This window comes from Crocodylus siamensis, chromosome 5 (assembly GCF_052110815.1).
Source record: "Crocodylus siamensis isolate JL-2025a chromosome 5, ASM5211081v1, whole genome shotgun sequence".
NCBI classification, from domain to species: domain Eukaryota; kingdom Metazoa; phylum Chordata; order Crocodylia; family Crocodylidae; genus Crocodylus; species Crocodylus siamensis.
In genome coordinates, this window is record NC_143399.1 from 31,491,696 (window position 1) to 31,513,507 (window position 21,812).

At 40.7% G+C, this 21,812-nt stretch overlaps 1 protein-coding gene across 11 annotated transcripts in view; it reads right to left on the reverse strand.

Moving 5' to 3' along the window:
- ZNF644 (zinc finger protein 644) overlaps positions 1-21,812 on the reverse strand; it is a 90,014-nt gene that overhangs the window by 24,567 nt on the left and 43,635 nt on the right. For all 11 annotated transcript variants that reach the window (XR_016442316.1, XR_016442315.1, XM_090047094.1 and 8 more), the window contains one exon: positions 1,589-1,661. The gene's annotated coding sequence lies outside the window, so the exon portion shown is untranslated. The remainder of the gene's footprint in view (positions 1-1,588; positions 1,662-21,812) is intronic.

The following is a 21,812-nucleotide window of genomic DNA, read 5'->3' on the forward strand; positions in this document are numbered from 1 at the left end:
ACCACTCAGCTGTGGGCCAGATAAGTTTTTTTCCTCTCTTCTTGGGTTGTCAAAGTAAAACCATTTAAAAAGAGAGAGAAAAAGAGTTAATTAGGGGTTATCTACATCGGGAAGTTAAATGTGAAGTAAAACCAGGGCACAAGTTCACAGTGTGTGAATTACTTCATGCTAAGCCCTGCTGAGGTCACTTATAAGTCAGATCCAAACTACCCAAGTGGTACTAACGGGTGCCTATACATGCTTGGGGGTGGATGTGGGAGGGCATTTTAATTAGAGTGCATCCTGCAGAGCCACTCTAATTTAAACTCCACAGTGTCACATGTACTAAGCCCCTGTGTTTTTAAAAATGACTGTGGGATATTTTAACTAAACCTCATTCAATGAGTTTTAGTTACCATACCCCAGCGGCCATTTTTAAACCTGCTAGGTCTTATACATGCGATACTGCAGCAATGCTAGAGTGTTCCAATTAGAATATGGACCAGACTCAACTCAAGGCTGCTCCAACACATTCCAATTAGAATGCATCAAAGCATATGTATAGGCACCCAAGATGTCTAATGCAATCCTATTCCCTCCTGTTAAAGTCCCTAAAAAGTAGACAGCACAAAGTGAATGGTGTGAAGGAAGAGGTGTAATTTGTGACTGAAATGAAGTTATGTTATATATGAGGGACTCAAGCAGAATGGAATAAGATCACATTTTGACTCTTAAATGTTGAATAAGCAGCATTGGACCTGACCTTTAGTGTTTTAACAGTGTACCTGTACAAGAGGTTCTTACTGTGTTTACACACTGGAACAAGTTACTTTGAACTTGATACACATTAAAGGCTTGTCTGCAGATGCAAGTCAGTGCACAATAAGCTAAGGTGTGAATTTACAGCACTCAACTGCTCTGCATTAAGTCCCACTTAACAGACATTCTTAGTGGGTAGATTGTTTTTGCACAGAGAAGTTACTGCTCAGTTGGCTTGGATGTTAACTTACACCAGAGTTTCTCAGCCACTGGTGAGACACAAAGGTCATGTAGGTGGGACTTCAACTCATTTGAAAATTTCCATTAATGATTAATATAATACTAAAATGCATATAAACATAAAAATACACTTCTTGGAAAAAGTGGGATTTTCTTTTTATCATGGTGGGACCAGGATTTTTTGAGAAAATGGTTGGTGGGATGCAAGGTACTAAAGGTTGAGAACCACTGGCTTACAGCATTCTAGCTACTCAGCTCTAATTCTACACGTATAATACCCTTAGAGCACAGTAAGCAAAAGCGGATTAAACTCCCTTTTAGTATGCACTGAGAGCATACATGTGGGACTCGGGTAAGGAAGCAAGTGCACTGTAAAATGCACCACCAAGCACTAGTTTCCTTAGCCAAATACACTCAGGAGTCATTGCAGAGCAAATACTGTGGGTTTGTGGCACACCAACTTACCCCTCAAATGATACGTACCCAGAAAGAGACACCAGTCACGTTTGAGCTTTAAATTTTAACCTAAATTTAGTAATTAACATTTTGAATAAAACACCTGCTAAAGAGTCATTATCTACACTACTTCTAATAAGATGTTAGAACTCACAGTGAACATCCATGGCTCTTCCCAATGGTCCTTCACTAAAAACAAGGAAAGCCACACTTGACATCCTTGTTACCTAAAGGAAAAAAGTTAAAAAATACTTCAATCTTTATACATCATAAAGCGGTAAAACAGACCCAACGTGTCTATTCTACCCTTTATAGTCCACTTTTAAGATGTATTCCATATCCCTTCCAATAGGAGCTGGCACAAATGCCTTGCCTCATGAAAATTCAGTCTCATGCAAATTCAGCTCCATCCCTACTTACCACATATTGGCACAAGTTTATAAGGACAGCAAAGCGCAGACTTATCAACCCACTTTTTTTTTTTTTACCCCCCCAACCTTCTGTTAAAAAATACAAACAAACCACATTACTATTTAACATTCCCAGCATTTATTCTGTACAACCATATAGAAACTAAGTGAGACTACAGACTATGAAGTGATAATTTAATGAAAAAAACTTTCCAGCAGCAGCAGAATGACACAGAACAACCCCCACTTAAAGTTATGGCAACAATCATCTCAATTAGCAGACAAATATATGTAGTATGTTAAAAATGCCATCGAACAAAGCAAATATAGTTAAACTGATTTCGCTGTGTTCTTATGTAAGCCTATGAACTAAACAAAATAATTAATTTTTAATCTTTCCAATCTGTAATTTCTGAAGATCTCTACAGCTTTGAGATTGGCAAATTTCCATGGTAATAAAAATAGACTTCCAATAAGATCATATTCAATGTTATCACCCTAAAATGGTGATAATGCAGCACCCAGCAGGTGTCTTTACATCCCATACACAAGTTAAAAATGGGCAGCACAAACATTTGCTAAAAAGCAGTAGTGCAAATGTCAGTTAAAAGAAAAGCAAGTTGGAAGATGTACTCTTTTTCTATCAGATGTAACCAAATTAGCAAAACACATTAAATTTTCAATAGTAGCTGGGTATTCAATAGTTCAGAAATAGAGTTTAATGTTTTTAATCTTTAAAAATTAATTATCCTTGAAAGATTTGTATTTACTTCATCTTATTATATTCACAGAGGTAGACAAATGTATGCTCAGTCAATTTGAGAGCCTATATTAGCTTTTCTCAACAGGAAGCAATGTTGCTAACGAAGTGGTAAATTCAGTGTTAATGAGTGGCTTCACTGTTACCACCTCTGAGGTAAAACCTTCCATGTTCCACCCATCTGTTATGGTGTTAGGGGTTCAGAGACAGAACAGACGCTTCCCATTTAAAGCAACTTCATTGGTACCCCCTGAACAGCAGGGTGACAAACCGAGAATATCATGCCTGCTTGGAGATTGCAATCCTCATTACCAGAATGATTTCGTGAAAACTTTCCACAAGTTTACATGATGAAGCTACAAAACGGTGTTGTTGCATACACACAGCTGTAAACATACAAAGAATTTAGCACTTTAATTTTTTCATTTTCTATAAGTTTAATAATTATGTAATTATTAAATCACCCAAGCGCCTCCAGTCAGAAATTTACATCAGTCTTATGGAAAATAATTAGACAATTAAATCATACCAGCTGTTTTTATTTTTCATAAACTTCTTCAGGTATTACCTATTTATGAAGCTTAAGAAACAATCAGATCACCTAATCAAAAGATTCTCATCTCAACATGGGTCATTCCATAGACTTCAGCAGGACCAAGATCTTTATTATAACATCAGGTTTAATATTTTAATAATTTTATTTTAATCTAGTTTCAGCAATTTCCCAGGTATTAAACAGACAAGCTGTAGTTTACTAACCTACAGCTATCACAGTACATAATAAGGTAACAGTCATGTGTAACAGCTGGTATTAGAACTATCCAAAGGTATAACTAAGTTGACTTACAATTTTAGGCATTCTTTTCCTAGATTCAAGACTGAAATCAATACTTAACCCTCCTGGCGTGTGCTTAAGTATTAGACATACAATCGCCTACTCTGATACCTGGAAATTTATGCCTGAATGATACACTAGGTTGAAGGAGTTTAATGCAGTTTTAAACTGAGATCTGAATGTGCTTAAGGGGATATTCATTTGGTATCATATAACACAGAAGTTACTTATATTTACTGTACTTGCTTATCAGTCACTTAAACACTGAAGGATTTAAAGAGATTTATAAATGCTGAAAGTAGCACATATTGAATTGTGTGTCATACTAAGCATTATCTGCATTTTTCTAAGCAAGATAGTGGAGCCAATTTCAAATAAAGAAATAAAAAGACATCTCCTGACTAAAATCTTATGTGAAAGATCATTGATATTGCAATAGTGCCAAAATTATGGAAGGCACTATATAAAACCAAACCAATACAAACCCATCTTGAAAAGGTTTCACAGTTGTATTCATTGTCAAATCAGGCTCACAATGGTTGTGATATTATTTAAACACCGTGTCATATTCTGCTCAGTTACTCCAGCTTTAAATCTCAAATAACTTTACCACAGTTACTGTTAGTCTAGATTTATAGACGCAACCAATTATATTGTAATTACTCCAGATTCACACCAGCACAGCCAAGAGTAGAACATGTCCAATTACTGAACACCCTTCCCCCTCACAACTTCATTTATAAGTGGATTTACAAAAGTAACTGTTATTTTTAAAAATAAAATATTCATTTTTTAGAAAACCATAATGAGTTTTACAGCTACAACTGCCTGTAGCCAGACACTAGAAGCATTAAAAAGTGCAAAAGGTCAGATCTGTCTTCAAGATGACAGATCATCACTTAAATGCCTCAAGCTAATCTTATTGTCTTAAAAATCTCAAACATCAGTATTTTTGCAAACTATCAGCACTTGCTATAACACCCTTACTACACTACATCTTGAGGTTACTACAGAAGAAATGAGGTGATAATTGCATATTAACATAATTATTCTGTAATCCCTCTGAGCAAGCTTCCTAGGTCACTCAGTAATTCAGATTAGATGCCACCTTCCTGTCATCAAATATATGCTGTCCACTTTCTGTTCATTAATAATTCTTTTTGATAGAAAATGTACTTAATTTCATTCTTTTATGTACATTATTAATTGTATTTATTACAAGTAGGTTAATATTTCTTGAATACTTACTCCATAATGACAACCTTTGCTATGCAATACAATCACACACCAAATTATAATAATACCCTCATTCAATGCTACTTCATTAAAACTATACTACAGAGTTAAATGTATTACACGGTCACCTACTACTGCAGTTAGTTACAAGCTTATCAGTTTGTTATAAAAATCCTTGTTTTACTGCAGCTTACAAAATGTCCTGGAACTGAAAGTTAGCATATTAGAACATAACCAGATCTATGAGAAGTAAAAAGTGCTTTTCTATACACACGTGTTAATTTTCATGTGAAAGCTACAAATGCAAACTTCCATGCGCTAAAAGCATACATCCTGAAGTGACAAGCATTAAATGCAATTAGCAAAATCTTAAGCTCTGCTTTCTGAAACCCTATAAAGACTAAAATGGGCACTTCATCAACAAGTGGTACAAATACTTCAAGCCAACATGTACAGAGACTTAATTTTATTACAGCTTGGGCTGAGCACTGTGCTGCCATGCCTAGACTGCTCCAGTACTCAAACTAGCTCACTTAAAGCTAGCTTAGGTACATTCATTCCACTGCAGTCTCTTCTGTGACTGCAGTGTAAATATATCCTGCCATTGGTGGTTCTCTGATCTTAGAATCAGACACAATTGTGGACAGTACAATTAGGTGAAGAGGGAAAAAGATGCCTACTAAGTAGAAAAAATGGTGGAGGAGTGATGCAAGAAACAGTGATAAAGGAACAGAACAATGTCCCTGGATAGCTTGGAAACTGCTCCCTAACTCCTCTCCGCAAAAACCATACAAAGAAGTTCTGATGGGAGGAAGCAGAGTTGAAGGAATCACAAAAAGCAAAATCATTAAGAGCATGAAATGGAAATGACAGAAACAATGAAATGCAGGAGAAAAAGGAAGAGAAACAAAAGATGCACAGTTTTAAGTTGATTATTTTAGGAGATGTTATATTTTCTTTCAGTACCTGATATACCCTTCCCCAACTAAATCTGAGGTAGCAAGAAACCTGAAGTGAAGGTCAATTCTGTAGTAATCCAAGTCATGCTTTATGCTTTTATTAACATGGACTTACTAGAACAGACTTCCAATACGATCAGTGGCAGAAAACAATTAATGAAGACAGAGTTTGAAAAAGTTATGAATAAGGTTATATCATTTGGATGTCTGTAATAACAAATGATTCAGTTGGATGACACAAAAATTCCTTGCTGGGGTTTATAAGGTTCAACTTGTCCCTCTGAAAATAATATATTTAAACAGGTCTTGCTCTCTGCTCTGTAAAGCAATTGTGACTCATACCGCAGATGAAAATGCAACTGTAAAGCCTTTCATTATGGGCAATCAGTGGTTCACTTTCTATTTCTCCCCTTTTCTACATGTGCTTGCAGACTAGAAGCTATTGAATGTGTGCTTCCATGCTTGTGGACCCATGGATTATACCATTTCCATTCTCTGTTGGATTGTATTATTCAGAAATCCACAAATTAAAAAATTCCAGTAACTCTCAATCTGTGTTTTTCGTTTTTGTTTTTTAAAATGACATAGAATTGTGTTATACGATTCTTCTCAACTTGAATAAATGGTTGGCGTTACTGGTTATTGACACCCTTTAGGCACGTTATATAGGATCATGCAAGGTGCATGTGTCCCAGCCTAACTGCAGTCTGAATTTTTGCTTTTTAAAATAAGTTCTTAAAGCAACTATGATGTATGGCTGTTATACCTGACATAATACCAGACATCTGAAGTCTTTGACAGTCGGTTAGATATTCTCCAATTCCCATTTTAGAGAATCAATGATCCATATTAGAAAGGGTTTGTAATACCTGCAGTATATTACACTGATGCACGGTCATGAGTTTTAGGAGCTTTAACTCAGAAAACTAGAAGTAGTCATGGCACCCATTGCTATCAATTTTACCACTTTGCAAATTTTACAGAATTACTTTTTCATAATCTCCACAACTTCTAAAAGAAATTATAGTGAGCAACAAGCCAGAATTGGATAGACTCTTACAGTTCCTTCTGGTACATCTGGGTGGGAAAAGCTGCTCTCTGATCAGGAAGGACCGACAGTACAATTTTTACCATTCACTAACTCTGAAAGGCTGGCAAATTCATTTTAGACCAGACTTGAGATTAATTTACCGTACAATAAGGAAGCAAGGAATGCCACACTATTTTTGGAATCAACAAAAGTTAGATGACTAAAGAGTCACACAAACCTTTGTCTAAATAAAAACTATATATCACAACGAAGTTACAACATTTAAATACAAAAATAAATAATATTTTCAAAACTGGGATTGTACCACAGCCCTAATAGCTAGGGATGATGATCTCTTTATCGAGTGATGTTACAGGAATTGTGCGAGGGAAAGACTTCTTAGGATGGTATCTTTTACTGGACCAACTGCATAGCTGTGATAGAGAGTTAGACAAGCTTTTGAATGCAAGATGCTCTTTATTAGACTTAAACTATGTAGTTGGTCCTATAAAAGATATCACCCTAAGAAGTTCTGCATCTTGCAAAAAGATGTCCATCTGAAGTCTTGTTTAGCCAGAGAAATATGGCAGCCTAGGTTAAAGCAGTACAAGCTTTCCTAAGCCCCCACAGTTTTCTGCAATTTTCTTCCCTACTAAACTGTAAGGTAGTTCCACCTCCACATGTGTGTAGTTTTGGGCCATTCTAATGAGACTGCCAACAAGGCGTCCTTTCTAAAAAATGGTGTTTAAAAGAAAGAAAAATGAAAGAAAAAAATTCTTCCAAAGGACTGGAAGATAACAGTCAAATTACTGATTTTCCAAGAATCATATGTACCCAGTAAACCACTGCAAGTGGAGTTCATCTTGCATTTTTTCAGACCGCATACATTTGAAAGAGAGCGTGTTTATCTTGAAACACTTAAGTTAAGGTTAGGAAAAAGTCACCGTCTTTAGAAGCCTTAAAACCAGCATAGGGAGGGGAGAATATTTGGCTCTTTATTAATACATGAATAATAAAACAGCCAGCATTGTCACTTCACAAGCCTTTTAATATCTAACATTTTTATTAAAGCCCCAATACCTGAACTGCAAGGGAATGACAACTTTTGAATTCTCACCACTGGCAAGTCTGGAGAACAAACTGGTGGATATTTCAGCTCTAATTACTTCATCTGATGTAAATGCCTTAATAAAGAAAAACCTAGAAGTTAAGGCACGGATAAAGTGGCTTTTTAACATTAGGTACAAATCATTTAACTCTGCTCTAGCAAGAGCTGAACAAAATCAGCCTTCAGAAATTCTACTATAAAATGGAGAAATTCTTTTTTTTAGTTATGTATTGTGCATCTCCCTTTTATAAATGTTTTGATTTTCTTAAAGGGGAGAACCCTAGTTCTGATCAACAATATAGCATTATCACTGTTTAGAACAGTGAAACTCTAGAAACAGGAAATTTGTTTGACTGAGCTAAATCTTGTTTAGTATGCACCTTTGTCACATGACAGTCTTTAAAATGAATATATTTTAGTAGTGGCAAATAACCAGCAGTTTCCTCTAGCTGTGATTCAACACTCATTAAAACTGTTAACAAGTTTTTGCTTATTACATACTCAATTTTAGAGTTTAATTTACTATTGGAGAGACATCCGTTCAGTATAAATTTCAATAATTTAAAAGTCACATTCATAGTTTACAGAATGCACTGCCATATGTTATATGCAGTATACGATTCTGATAAGAAGTTTTTGTTTTGTTTTGGGGTTTTGCTTTGTTTTTGCTTTTTAAGGGGAAAAATTACTGATGGGAATTGGATTTTGTGAAATTTGTCAGGAAACTGATAAGTAGCATAACACAGAGAAAAAAAGAACTCAAGTTTTGCAAATAAAATACTTCCTTGGGAAAGAAAGTACAAAGTAACATTCAGAACAGGACAGGACAGATAAGGTACAGAAAAGCTGGGCACATTTGGGAAGTGGTACAGAGGGATATATATTTTAATTCCATTTTTCTAGTTCTAAAATAAAGTCAGTATTGATGGATTTCATTTTAGATTATATAAATCACCATGTGGAATGCCTTAATTTAAAAAACCTATTTCAATAAGTTTTTCCCATTTATATGTTAGTTATTTTCTCAGTAAAGTTACATTTGGATTGGTTGGTACAACAAAGACTTCATACTGAATTCAGAGTTAATGTTATACAACTTATTTAATTTATATTCAACTTAAATCTAATTTATCAGCTTTTTATTTTCTGAAAAATATTTTTATTAAATCTGAATAAAGTGTTATTTCCCAGGAGACATTTACAAAGAGTATTCCCCCCTATCAGTCAGCACTCTCAAATTCTTTTAACTAAAACCAACCTGATACTTGGTTCTTATATGTGGGTCTTTGTCAGATGTCCAGCCAAGCAAGACTGAAAACCTGAGCATAAACATCATTCTCCAATCAGTTATGTAAATCATTTAAATCATTCTTATTCTGCATCTTTTACCACTGACCATTACTTACTCTGACATCTTACTCATGGTAGTCATCTGTAACCTTAAGACTTCTGATTCTTTTGGGTGTCAGAAAATAACTAAAGAGCATGCTAAAACACAGATATCAAGTATCACAGTTGTACACTATCTTCTGTTTCAGTCCTTGTTTTATGCATTCCTTGAATGCAAGATCTTTTTTCTTAAAATTAAGGGGGCTCTATTACCATGGGGAGATTGATTAATTAGAGATAAAAACAAACTATCCTGGAAGTATCTTCCTGTCTCTATCTGTGACTGGTTATAGAAGCCATTCCTTGACTAACTGTGCTTAAAATTTAAATCTCTCTCAAAATTTTAATTCTGGCCCTCTACTCTCTTCAAATTCTGAAGCAAGTTTGGCATGATTCAGGTTTTCAGTACCCAGTCCACTCTTCCTTTTTTCAACTACCATACCCTTGCAGGAGCCAATTTATCCCTGCATTGATTTGGGGAAAAAGTAGTCTACCGAATCTGAAACCAAAGGATAGCATGTCCTAAGTAGAATAAGGTGTTTCTTCCTAGCTATAGGGGTATCTGGTTATCAAGTAACAATCTGGAATTCTGGAGGATCCAAAGAACACATCTCCCACCAAGTCTCTCTTAGACCGGTTCTACTCAGCTATTCATCCAAGAATGAGTTTTACCAGACACTGAACCATCCAGGAAACAGTGCTGCTGTCAAGATGCACAGCAAGGTTTTATGCACAGAGTGTGCAGGAACAAAGCAATTCGTTCTAGAACAGTTCATCATGGTACTATGCAATGCTTAATAACATGGAAAAGTAGCATCTCCTCCTGGCCTGTTCCACAGCTGAGATATAAGCTTTTTTAGATTTTCTCATCCAAATCCGTCTGCTGCGTTCTTCAAAACAACGTTTTCTCCTTCTGTCTTGGGTCAGAAAGCCAAAAAAAATCTGAAGACAATGGGTAGAGGTATATTTTGGCAACCACATGAACAGCAGCAGTCAACGAATTACCAAATCACACAGCGCTTTTACTTGGTAGTTTAACTTGATTATGGCACCACAGATAAACCATGATGGTAAAAACTGACAAGGATCTGCCTGGAAGTGTAGATGAAAAATACACTGGTGAGGATTAAGGGGGTTGGTAGCACTTGTATCGTATATATCAACATTCAGGTAAGTCCTGTGTGGTTGTTGGTTACAATACGTGATAGACATAAGTATTGTGTCTATAAGTGACTTAATGAAATGCAAATACTTAAAAAACAAAACAAAACACAAAACCACAATTTTTAAAATAAAATGCTGATACTGTTTTTGCATTCTGGTCTATTCTTCAATGACGTGTCTCTGAAGATGGCTGTGACATTTGGTCAGTCCCACAGGGGAAAAAAAATATCTAGGTTCCAACATATTTGTGTCTCATATTACTCTACACCAGAAGCTGGCAACCTTTTTAGCTGCAGGCCAGTAACCCAGTTCAGGAAATGGATGGGTGGGCACTAGAACCTGGCCACTACCAGTGCTTCTTCCTACAGCAGCACAGGGAAGTGACTGCTGCAGAAGTGCCCAACCACCAAATGCCACTGAAGTGTCACATCCATGGGCCAGATGAAACGGCTATGGACCTCTGGTTGCCAACCCCTGTACTACACTGAAGAAATACTTCTGTTAGAGGCGGGGGTAGAGGGACGAAGGTATTTTCATCCTGTTTTCAACATTTACAAATACATGCACTAGTAGGGTTGGAGTGTTGCTGCAGCTGCGACAGGCCAAAATACACAACTGGTCCAAGTGTCACTAAAAGCGGTCCCCCTAAAACCTTACTTCAATATATGCACTAGAAAGTTTTACTAGGCGTTTCCATTTCATGCTACCACCAGATTCAGCTACCTCAACCACCCAAATCAAACACATGATGATTCACGCAACACTACATTGCTGGTGCATGTAAAAAAAAAAAAAAAAAAAAGGACAATATTTCTCTATGTGGTAATAGTGATAATTTGCTGTCCCTTATTCTGTCCCATTACTTTTCCAGGTTCTCTCACTGAACACTTTTGGATTTTACTTACCATCTCATTTTCTATTAATAGTTCTAATGTTCTAAGTCTCATTTTCCAAACTGTAAATTTCACTAACATGCTGGATTAATTCCTTTTTAGATCAGGAAAATATCACATTTCAAAGAACCATAAAGGCACGAGGCACTAACCCATACAGACTTCTGAGATAATATAAGAAGAGAATGTACTTGCTTCCTGAAAAATGTTTTTCTTCTTTTATTTTTACTCTTTTTTTGCAGGGGGGGGGGAGGGGAAGAGCAAAAGCCAATTCCAACTCCAGTTGCAAGTGATGAGACTTGTCCCAATAAGGGACACCTTGCCATGAACACATGGAGAAGGGATGTCAGTGGTCAGCCTGCCACTGACTGGGATGTCTGACACAGCCTGAATGCCAGGGATGCATCCTCAGCCCTACAGGGCACAGCACCACAAATAGAATATTCATGGAACAAACAATGCTGGAAATCACTGAAGCTCCACTTCTCTCCCAGCCAAAGGAACACTATAGCCACAGCAACTGAAAACAGACATTGCTCCAGTGCCTAGAACAGTCATTTCCAAATATACATTCAATTATGCTATTTCAATACACAAAAACCTAAGAAAATACCACAGATCAAAAAAAAAAGTCCAGACAACTTAAAATGACTTTGGCCTTTTGCTGCTAAACAGAGGGAAAATACTTCCCATTTAGGTAGTATCACATCTTATTAATATTAGACTATGGCAATGGCTTGAAGTATACTGTCCTCAAAAAAAAAAAAAAAGGGCTATGCAAAAAGACTTGAAAAGGGATTACACAATGAAGGGCACTCAATCTTTATAGTTAAGCATTGCTCAAAACAAAGTAGCACCTCTTGGAATACATATTCTAGATTACTTCTCTATAAAAATGTTCATGACAAAAATACAAAGCTTTTCCATGTAGATTAAATATACCTCTTTCCTTTTTAACACATGCTGGCATATTAGTATTTCCTCTTTTAAAGTAAGGTAATACAATTTCTTTTTCCCCTATTCTGTAATTTTCAGAGAATCAAGGCCATTTTGTCTACCCAGAAACAGGTTCCTTTTGAAGCCAAGTACTGCCATCAAGTGGCAGTCAATTTCTGCATCAGCAAACCAACAAGTTAATACAAGCTATGAAAAGCATACAGCTGAGAACACTTTTCCAACATTAATATGAAAGTCTAAAGTTATACTAAATGTGAAAATTACTAAAACTGTGCAACCAAAGAAGGTAAAATGAAAATTCATTTTATACTCTTCCTAAGCTAAAGTACCTTTCAGTCTAAAGGACTAAAGCTTTTTTTATATGCATACGTACACACACACACACCAGTAACCTTGTCTTTATATTTACTCATAATTAGTTATTAATGTAGCATAGGACAGTTACTTCAGAGAGGTTATATTTTAGATCAGTATTGGCAGCTTGAAAAAAAAATATTTTTTTTAAGAATAATTAAGATTGTAATCTATGAACTGGATGTCTTCTCTTTTGATCTAGGTACAACAAATGTACCATTACACTTTAAAAACAAGAATTAAGATGCTTTGTGTCACAAGCTAAAGCTATGAAAGATGTCAGAAAGAAGCTGGGAAGGAGGAAATTGATTTTCAAAAGTTGTTTATTCTCCCATTCGAAAATGCACAAAAGCAGAACCATTTGATTACAAAGCTAGTGCTCACAATCAAAATTATTTTAAGTCTGCTTTTCTGTATTACCTGTTTCTGCATCCCATAATTCAAAGAATGTTATGGTTTTAGTCATTAGATATTCATATTCAAGCCCAGTGCTGACTGCAGCAGCAGTATTCTAAAACTTAACTTTCAGTAGTATGAAAATGGTCATGAGTAGGCTGGGAACAAACAAAACGGAAGTAGTCAGTTCATCCGGAGGTTTAGACAGAAGTCCTTCTCAACTTTCTCACGCTTTCCAGTTCATTATCTGTGTACGTTAACTCCCAACATGGCAAGCACTGAAAGACTTCATAGGATAATACATGACAACAGCATGCTTCATCAAAAGCTTTAAATAAATATTAACCTTTCCTATAGCCAACATTAAGAAAGCTTAATTACATTTTCAAAATCTTATCCTATTTTGTATCACTTGATTTTTTTTCCCAAAATTCAGTTCCATCAAACTAAGTGATAAAAAAAGAAAATTCTTCCTTCTCTTCATCTCTTGAAATATTTAACAACTTCCACCACATTCCTTGGTTAAAAGCAATTTTAAAACAGTCAAAGTTACTGCATTTCATGAAATGCACTATTTTTTTTCCCCATGACAACCATTTTTTCAATTTGAAAAATACAATCTGGGTGCCTCTACACAAGATACTAATGGTACTAATTCTACTAAACTGCACTATAATTACAATTACAGCGCTGGTGTCATCAGGAAGGCTTTGGCTTCCATGACCACAGTCTGCTCTTTGGCAAGAGAGGCGGCGAGCTGCTGGGAAGGGACGGCCTCCACCTCTCACCGCTGGGGAGGAGGCTCTTCTCAGCCAGACTGGCTGACTTGCTCCACTGGGTTTTAAACTAAGCCCGCTGGGGGATGGGGGGACTACTGCCACTGCTGGGCCTCTGAGCAACCCTTGCAGAGCCAGCAGGTGAAGGCACTTAAGGGAACCCGCCCCTGCCACAGCCCTGGAATGAACTGAAGGCAACGCTAGGGCCCCCAAGAGGACACTTGCGTGCCTATACACAAAATGCCAGGAGCCTGGGGAATAAACAGGAGGAACTTGTCCTCCTGCTAAACACAAACAACTGTGATGTCATAGGGATAACAGAGACCTGGTGGGACTCCACCCATGACTGGGCCACAGGTATAGAAGGCTATACCCTGTACAGGAGGGATCGAGTGGATAAGAGGGGTGTGGGTATAGCTCTCTATGTCAAGGAAAGCTACGCATCCCTGCAAGCCGGCACTGGCACCCACGGTGGACGACTTGAGCCCCTTTGGGTTAAAATCCATGGGGAACATGGCACAGGGGATACTATGGTGGGTGTCTACTACAGACCCCCTACCCAGGGTCAAGACCTTGACCAGGAGTTTGCCAGGGAACTGGCTGAGGCTATGCACCCCCAGTGTATGGTTGTCATGGGAGACTTTAACTACCAAGACATCTCAGGGGAGGAGCGCTCAGCCAAATCCGAGCAGTCACAAAGCTCTCTCTCATGCGTGGATGACCTCTACTTGACGAAGGAAGTCTACAGGCCGACGAGAGGTAAAGCGCTGCTCAACCTGGTATTGGCAACTGGGGATGACCTAATCAGCAACCTATTGATAGAAGAAGGGAAGCTGGATGAAGGTGACCATGGGCTGATCACCTTCACCATCTGTGGTAAAGCTGACAAGTCAGCCAGTAATACAGAAGTCCTTGACTTCAAGAAAGCTGACTTTGACAAGCTCAGGAGGCTTACCAGGGATGCCCTAAAAGGCCACAACCCAAAGGGGAGGGGAGTTAAGATGAGTGGTTGCTCCTTAAGGGAGCAATCCTGGATGCGCCAGCAAAATCTATCCAGTCTTGGAGGAAAGGCAGAAAAAGGGCACAACAGCCCCCTTGGCTCTCCAGGGAACTAGCGGACCTCCTGCGCCTTAAAAGGAAGACCTACAAAGGATGGGGGGCTGGATCCACATCCAAGGAGGAATACTCTGCTCTGGTCCAGACCTGCAGAGAGCAAACCAGGACAGCCAAGGCTGTGATGGAACTCCAGCTAGCTACAAATATTGAGGATAATAAAAAGTCCTTTGTCAGGAATGTGGGGAGCCGGAAGAAAAGCAAGGGCAACACTGGACCTCTGCTAACCCAGATGGAACAACTGACAACCGATGTCCATTGAAAAGCAAAACTTGCTAACCGGGTACTTTGCATCGTTTTTTCACCATTCCCATGGGATGCCCCTGCCCACTGTGGGTCAGGGAGGCCCGGGTGAAGGAGATTCCTTATCCTCCATTGAAGCTGACCTCGTGAAGGAACACCTTGACAAGCTGGATACCTTCAAGTCAGCTGGCCCTGACAGTCTACACACCAGGGTACTCAAGGAGCTGGCAAGCATCATAGCTCAGCCCCTGGCATGGATCTTTAAGAACTCCTGGCACTCTGGTGAAGTGCCCAAAGACTGGAAGAAGGTCGATGTGGTGCCTATCTTCAAGAAAGGGACGGAAGTAGATCTGGCAAACTACAGGCCCATCAGCCTGACCTCTATTCTGGGGAAGGTCTTGGAAAAGATTATGAAAGAGGCCATTCTTAACAGACTAGCTGATGGCTCTATCCTGAAGGATACCCAGCATGGGTTTGTTGCAGATAGGTCTTGCTTGATTAGTCTCATCTCCTTTTACAACCAGGTGATCTATCACTTGGACAAGGGGGAAGAGATTGATGTCATAGATCTTGACTTTAAAAAAGCCTTAGACCTAGCATCCCTTGATCACCTCTTAGCAAAAGTGGCGAACTGCAGCCTTGGTCTCACCATGATCCTTTGACTGTGGAATTGGCTCTGCGGTAGGACCCAGAGGGTGGTGGTTGACGGAAGTCAAACGTTGTGGTGCACTATGACCAGCGGGATCCCTTAAGGCTCTGTCCTAGGGCCTATACTATTTAACATCTTCATCAGTGATGTAGACATTGGTGTCAGAAGCACGCTGGGCCAAGTTCACTGACGACACCAAACCCTGGGGTAAAGCATCCACACCTGAGGACAGAAGGGTGATCCAGGCAGATGACAGGCTCAGGAAATGGGTGGATGAGAACCTGATGGTGTTCAACACCAAAAAATGCAAGGTCCTCCACCTTGGGAGGAAAAACCTGCAGCATGCTTATAGGCTCGGTAGTGCTACGCTGGCTAACACTATGGATGAAAGGGACTTGGGGGTCATGATTGACCACAAGATGAACATGAGCCTTCAGCGTGATAGTGCGGCTAGTAAAGTGAGCAAAACCCTGGCTTGCATCCATAGATGCTTCTCAAGTAAATCCCAGAGCGTCATTCTCCTGTTGTACTCGGCCTCAGTGAGGCCACAGCTGGAGTACTGTGTTCAGTTTTGGGCTTCGCAATTCAAAAAGGATGTGGAGAAGTTTGAAAGGGTGCAGAGGAGAGCCACGCGCATGATCAGAGGTCAGGAAAACAGACCTTATGATGAGAAGCTGAGAGCCATGGGACTCTTCAGCCTGGAAAAGCACAGGCTCAGGGGTGATCTGGTGGCCTCTTACAAGCTTATCAGGGCTGCTCATCAGCATCTGGGGGAACATCTGTTCATCAGAGCACCCCAAGGGATGACGAGATCAAACGGTCATAAACTCCTCTGCAACCGATTCAGGCTGGACACAAGGAAGAACTTGTTTACTGTCCGAGGCCCCAAGGTTTGGAATAGCCTGCCGAAGGTGGTTCAAGCACCCACTTTGAATGCCTTCAAGACACATTTGGATGTTTATCTTGCTGGGATCCTATGATCCCAGGTGACTTCCTGCCCCTGGGGCAAGGGGCTGGACTCCATGATCCTTTGAGGTCCCTTCCAGCCCAAATGTCTATGAAATCTATGAAATACAGTGCTTTAATGCACGTGCAGACACGCCCTCTTTGTCATACATGGTTTTTGTTTTGTTTTTTTTAATAGATAACAAGATCAGGTATTGGTACATACAAGAAACATTATGTGAGAAGATGCCTGGGCAACAGCCATCATCTGCTCCATTGGTAATGCATGAAAACATTTTATAGGTGATGGGGGAAACAGGCAACAGTCACCCCAAAATGGCTGCCACAGGCTAAGGATATGTCTATAACAGCAACAGAACCTCTGTCATGTGGCAGAGAAAACAAGACCAATCTGGATGCTTTCATCTCATTTCAAATTCTGGAATGAAGTAATGAATTTGGGGATTCTAGTTTTCTCCACTAAAAGCCCTAAAATCTCTAATAAAAAAAATCCCAAATTGCCTGATTAAAAACTCCTGCAATTAAAATGAAATGCTATTTTATATATATAGGTATCAGCTGAACACAATGTTTTATTGATATATTTACCATTTTAAAGCAACTTGTAAGCCTACCAGTGCCTTAATCATTATACTAAAAACAATTCTCAATACCTATATATTTTGACTTTGGTTTTTTCATCATGGAAAATCAGAACTCCCACTGTCCCTTTCACTCGCTAGGACATGGGTCCAGCGACAACTGTCCCCACCTACTGCTTTGTGGCACTGAATCACCCTGATATGCCAGTGCCCTTCACACCCCAGCCCCAGCCTCTGCCCCCTGGCCTTGCTGGTGCCCTTCACTCCTGCTCCCCAGTCCTCTAGTGTGTGAGGAATGAGAGGTGTGGGCATACATGATGTGAGGGGGAAAGCACAGGCACCATGTGGCGGGGGGGGGGGGCGGGGAACACAGGCAATTCAGCAGGGAAGTGCATGTTCCCCACCCCCCAGATTTGTGTGCCCATAGCAGGGCCTGGGGCTGCAGCCTGGCTGGACCAGCTCTGGGCAAAAGCAGTCTGTGGCCCAGTGGGTGGAACCCAGCCCTATAGAGAGCATGATGCTGCCACATTCCCTGACCTTGCTAATGCAAAGGTGATGATGTTAAAAGCTCAAGTCCTGCACATGTGCAGTAGATCAAGGTTCTAAAGTGAACGTTTTACCACTAAGGAGGGACTGACCTAAACATACAGCATGCATAATAGAGACCCAGCAACAGGGATTTTGGCACCAAAAGTGGTGACCACTATTCCCTGAGGTAGAGTGGATGAAGACTGGTCAAAAGTGTGAAAAGTAATGTTTGTTTCAACATGATGATTGATGGATGCACCAATTGGATGAGTGTTTAAGTGGCAGGTGCCCTGGAGAGATAATTGGATTGTAAATGTGGGGTGATTTTGAGGGTTAAAAAGGAGCCTGAGCTCTGGGGGTGACTTGTGTGACTTTGGTGCATCTCCAAAGGGACAGAGTTGTGAGTCTGAGGCCTCATGTCTGAAGAGAGACTGCTTAGGTCTGGCAAGTCTGAGACTGGATGAGATTAAGGGTGTCTGGGGAGTGTCTAGTGTCTGTGGAACGACTGGAGGTGCATGTGTATCCCAGGTAGAGTAAGACTCCTGGTGACCCCTCTGGAAGCACAATCGTAAACCAGGACTGGTGTTGACCAACACTCCTTCGGTAATGCATCACTCATTACCTGGATTGAAGGAAAGAGAGTGCCCTGAAGAGGGGAAAATCTCCCAGAAAAGTGGGGAATCGTACGGTTTGCATTGTAAGCAAAGGGCCTGAGAGCCGGTAACAGCTAGGCTCTCTGTGCCTGTGCTAGTCTAACTTGCAACACTGCAGCTCTCACACTGTGGGTCTGCATTCTGTTCTATTCTGTTCTCCCTCTCTCTGTTTTCTTACTTATCATTGCATATAATCTTGTAAGTATTGTAAGTATTGTTGTCTGTTATCATTAATACAGTCCTGTGGTTTCCAGTTTAATTGAAGAGTCTGCTCATTTGTTTTTGCAGTGGGGTAGCATTGGGCTGCAAGCGAACAGCCTGCTTAGAGTCACTCACCACCTTAAAAATATTCTCCCTGGGCTGGGTTCTGAGAAGAGTAATGCCCTCATCCGCTTAATTAAGATGCCTATATATTTTGGCATTTGATTTTATCATGGAAAAATCAGAGTTCCCCCTGCCCCCTTCACTTACCAGGACATGGGTCCAGCTGCAGCTGTCCCTTCCCACTGCTTTGTGGCACTGAACTGCCCCGATATGCCATTGCCCTTCACTCCCCAGCCACAGCCCCCCTGGCCCTGCCCATGGCCCTCCTTCCCAACTCAAAGCCACACCCCTCCACTGGTGCCCCTCACTCCTGATTCCCAGCCCACCACCACCAGCACTCCAATGTGAGGATGGGGGGTGGGCATAGGCATCATGTGAAGGGGAGCACAGGCAACACAGCAGGGGGGCGCATGCCCCTCCCCCCCACTTATCTGTGCTCACAGCAGGGCCTGGGGCTGCAGGCTGCCTGGATGAACTCTGGGCGGGAGCTGCCCCTGTGGCCCAGTGGATAGGACCTGGCGTGGGAGGAAGCACTGCATCACCTGGCTTTCAAGGTAGGGTGCAGTGGCATGGAGTTGTGCCCTCTACTGCTGCCAGGCGGGTAGCAGCTCCATCCTGCTGGGCCAGAGGCAGGATTTTTAGGCAATTTTTCCTAATGTCTAATCTAAATCTGCTCTCCATCAGTTCATGGCCATTGTTCCTTGTAACCCCAAGGGGCACCCTGGTAAACAGAGTATCCCCTATTCCTTGCTGCCCCCCACCCCAATGAATTTATAGATGGCTCCAGATCAACCAGATTGCAGCCCCGTACCCCACTATGGGCATGGAAATCTTGGGGGGGAGGGGGAACATGTTCCCCTTCTCACTGCATTGCCTGTGCTCCCCGCCTCCTCCCCGACCCCCCAGAGACTTACCTGTGGGCAGCTGCAGGAGCTGCTCTCCACTATGCCATGCTGCCTGGCTGCCCTGTGCGCATATGCACACATGCACGTGGTGCCTCCTGCCCTCTCCCCTCTGCAGGCCAGCCCCAAGCAATGCCTTGCATGCTGGAACTCTGCCATCCTGCAAAGGGAACCCATTGTTTCCCATGTTTTTCTCCTTTAAAGGAGAAAATCTACATTTTTCTGTGGCAAACAGAAAACCCAAATCCCTGGTAATGATTATGCCATGAAGGCACTGGAGGCTGACACTCCTGAGCACACAGGAAAACCAGGTCTTGAACACAGTGCTAGCAGTACCCCTAAAAGCACACATTTCCATCTCATTTCTTGGGCTGACACTTGCAAAGCAGAGAAGTTTATTTACAGAACATTCTGCCATCAGGATATGATCCAATGAAGATTTAATAATAAATAAAACAAACTCAACTTTATCTGTGCCAGATTCCTGATCAAGTTTGAGTAGCGGCTCCCTAAATGTAGCATTCTTGGCAACTTTAATATCTACACGAATCACTGGGTTCAATCACCAGTTTACCGAAACATCATAAATTTTATAGATTTTTTAAGTTCAAAAGGGACCACAGTAGATCACTGAGTCTGACCCCCTGCCCTGCTCAAGAAAGAATGCTGGGGTCAAATGACCCCAGCTAGATGCATGTCTAGTCTCCTCTTAAAACCCTTCAAGGTAGGGGAGAGCAACCACCTCCCCTTGGAAGCCCATTCCAGATTTTGGCAACCTTCACTGTAAAGAAATTTTTCCTAATGTCTAATCTAAATCTGCTCTCCATCAGTTCATGGCCATTGTTCCTTGTAACCCCAAGGGGCACCCTGGTAAACAGAGTATCCCCTATTTCTTGCTGCCCCCCACCCCAATGAATTTATAGATGGCTCCAAGATTCCCTCTCAGCCTTCTTTTCTGGAGGCTGAAAAGATTCAGGTCCCTCAATCTCTCTTTGTAGAATCTTACCTGCAGGCCCTTAACCATAGAATAGCCCTCCTCTGGAGCCTCTCAAGGTTATCTTGAAGTGCGGTGCCCAGAACTGGATGTAGCACTCCAGCTGTGGTCTTACCAATGCTGTATAAGAGGGGAAGTTTCACCTCCTTAGATCTGCTCATGATGCACCTTTTAATGCATGAAAGAATGTGGTTGGCTTTACTTATCACTTCACCACATTGACGAGACATGTTCATTTTGGAGTTGACTATGACTCTGAGATCCCTTCCTGCTGCTGTGTTGCTTAGAAAGTCACCTCCCAGTGTGTAGGCGTATTGGTGATTCTCTCTCTCTAGATACAGCACTTTACACTTACTTTTGTTAAACTGCATTCTATTCTGTTCTGCCCACATTCCCAACCTGTCCAAATCTGCCTGAATCCACTCCCTGGCCTCCAATGTGTTTACTTTGTCCCATAATTTGGTGTCATCCGCGGATGTAGACAGAGGGCTTTCAACGCCTTCATCCAAGTCACTGATGAAGATACTGAACAGCACTGGTTCAAGGACCAAACCTTGGGGAACTCCACTGCCACATTTTTCCAAGTAGAAAACAACCCGTTCACCACCACCCTCTGGCTGTGTCTCATAAGCCAATTCTCCACCCACCTGTGTAATAATCTGTCACAACCACTTAATTTATTTATAAGAATGGGATGTAACACTGTATCAAAGGCCTTTTTAAAATCCAAGTAGATGACATCTACCTCAACTCCTGCATCTAAAAGAAACAAGTTTAGTCAGGCAGGATCTACCTGCTATGAAGGAAGCCATGCTGGCTGCCCGTCAGCATTATTTTTCATATTTAAATGTGATCCTTAATTTTCTCAAAGGTTTTCCCAAGGATAGAGGTGAGGCTAATCACCCCGTTACCCGGATCATCCTTCTTCCCCTTCTTGAAAACAGGGACCATACTGACCCTTTCCTAGTCCTCTGGGACATCCTTTGGTATCAAATCAGTTACCTTGGAAATAGCTGAGCAAGTTGCTGATAGATTCTGATAGGCATGAAAAGAGGTATGGTCTTCTGCAGTCCCATTCCCCCAGTATGAAGAGATTTCAAAAACACTAGGTATCTGATTAACAATCCCTTAATAAAGAAGTCAAAGAAATGTGGCACA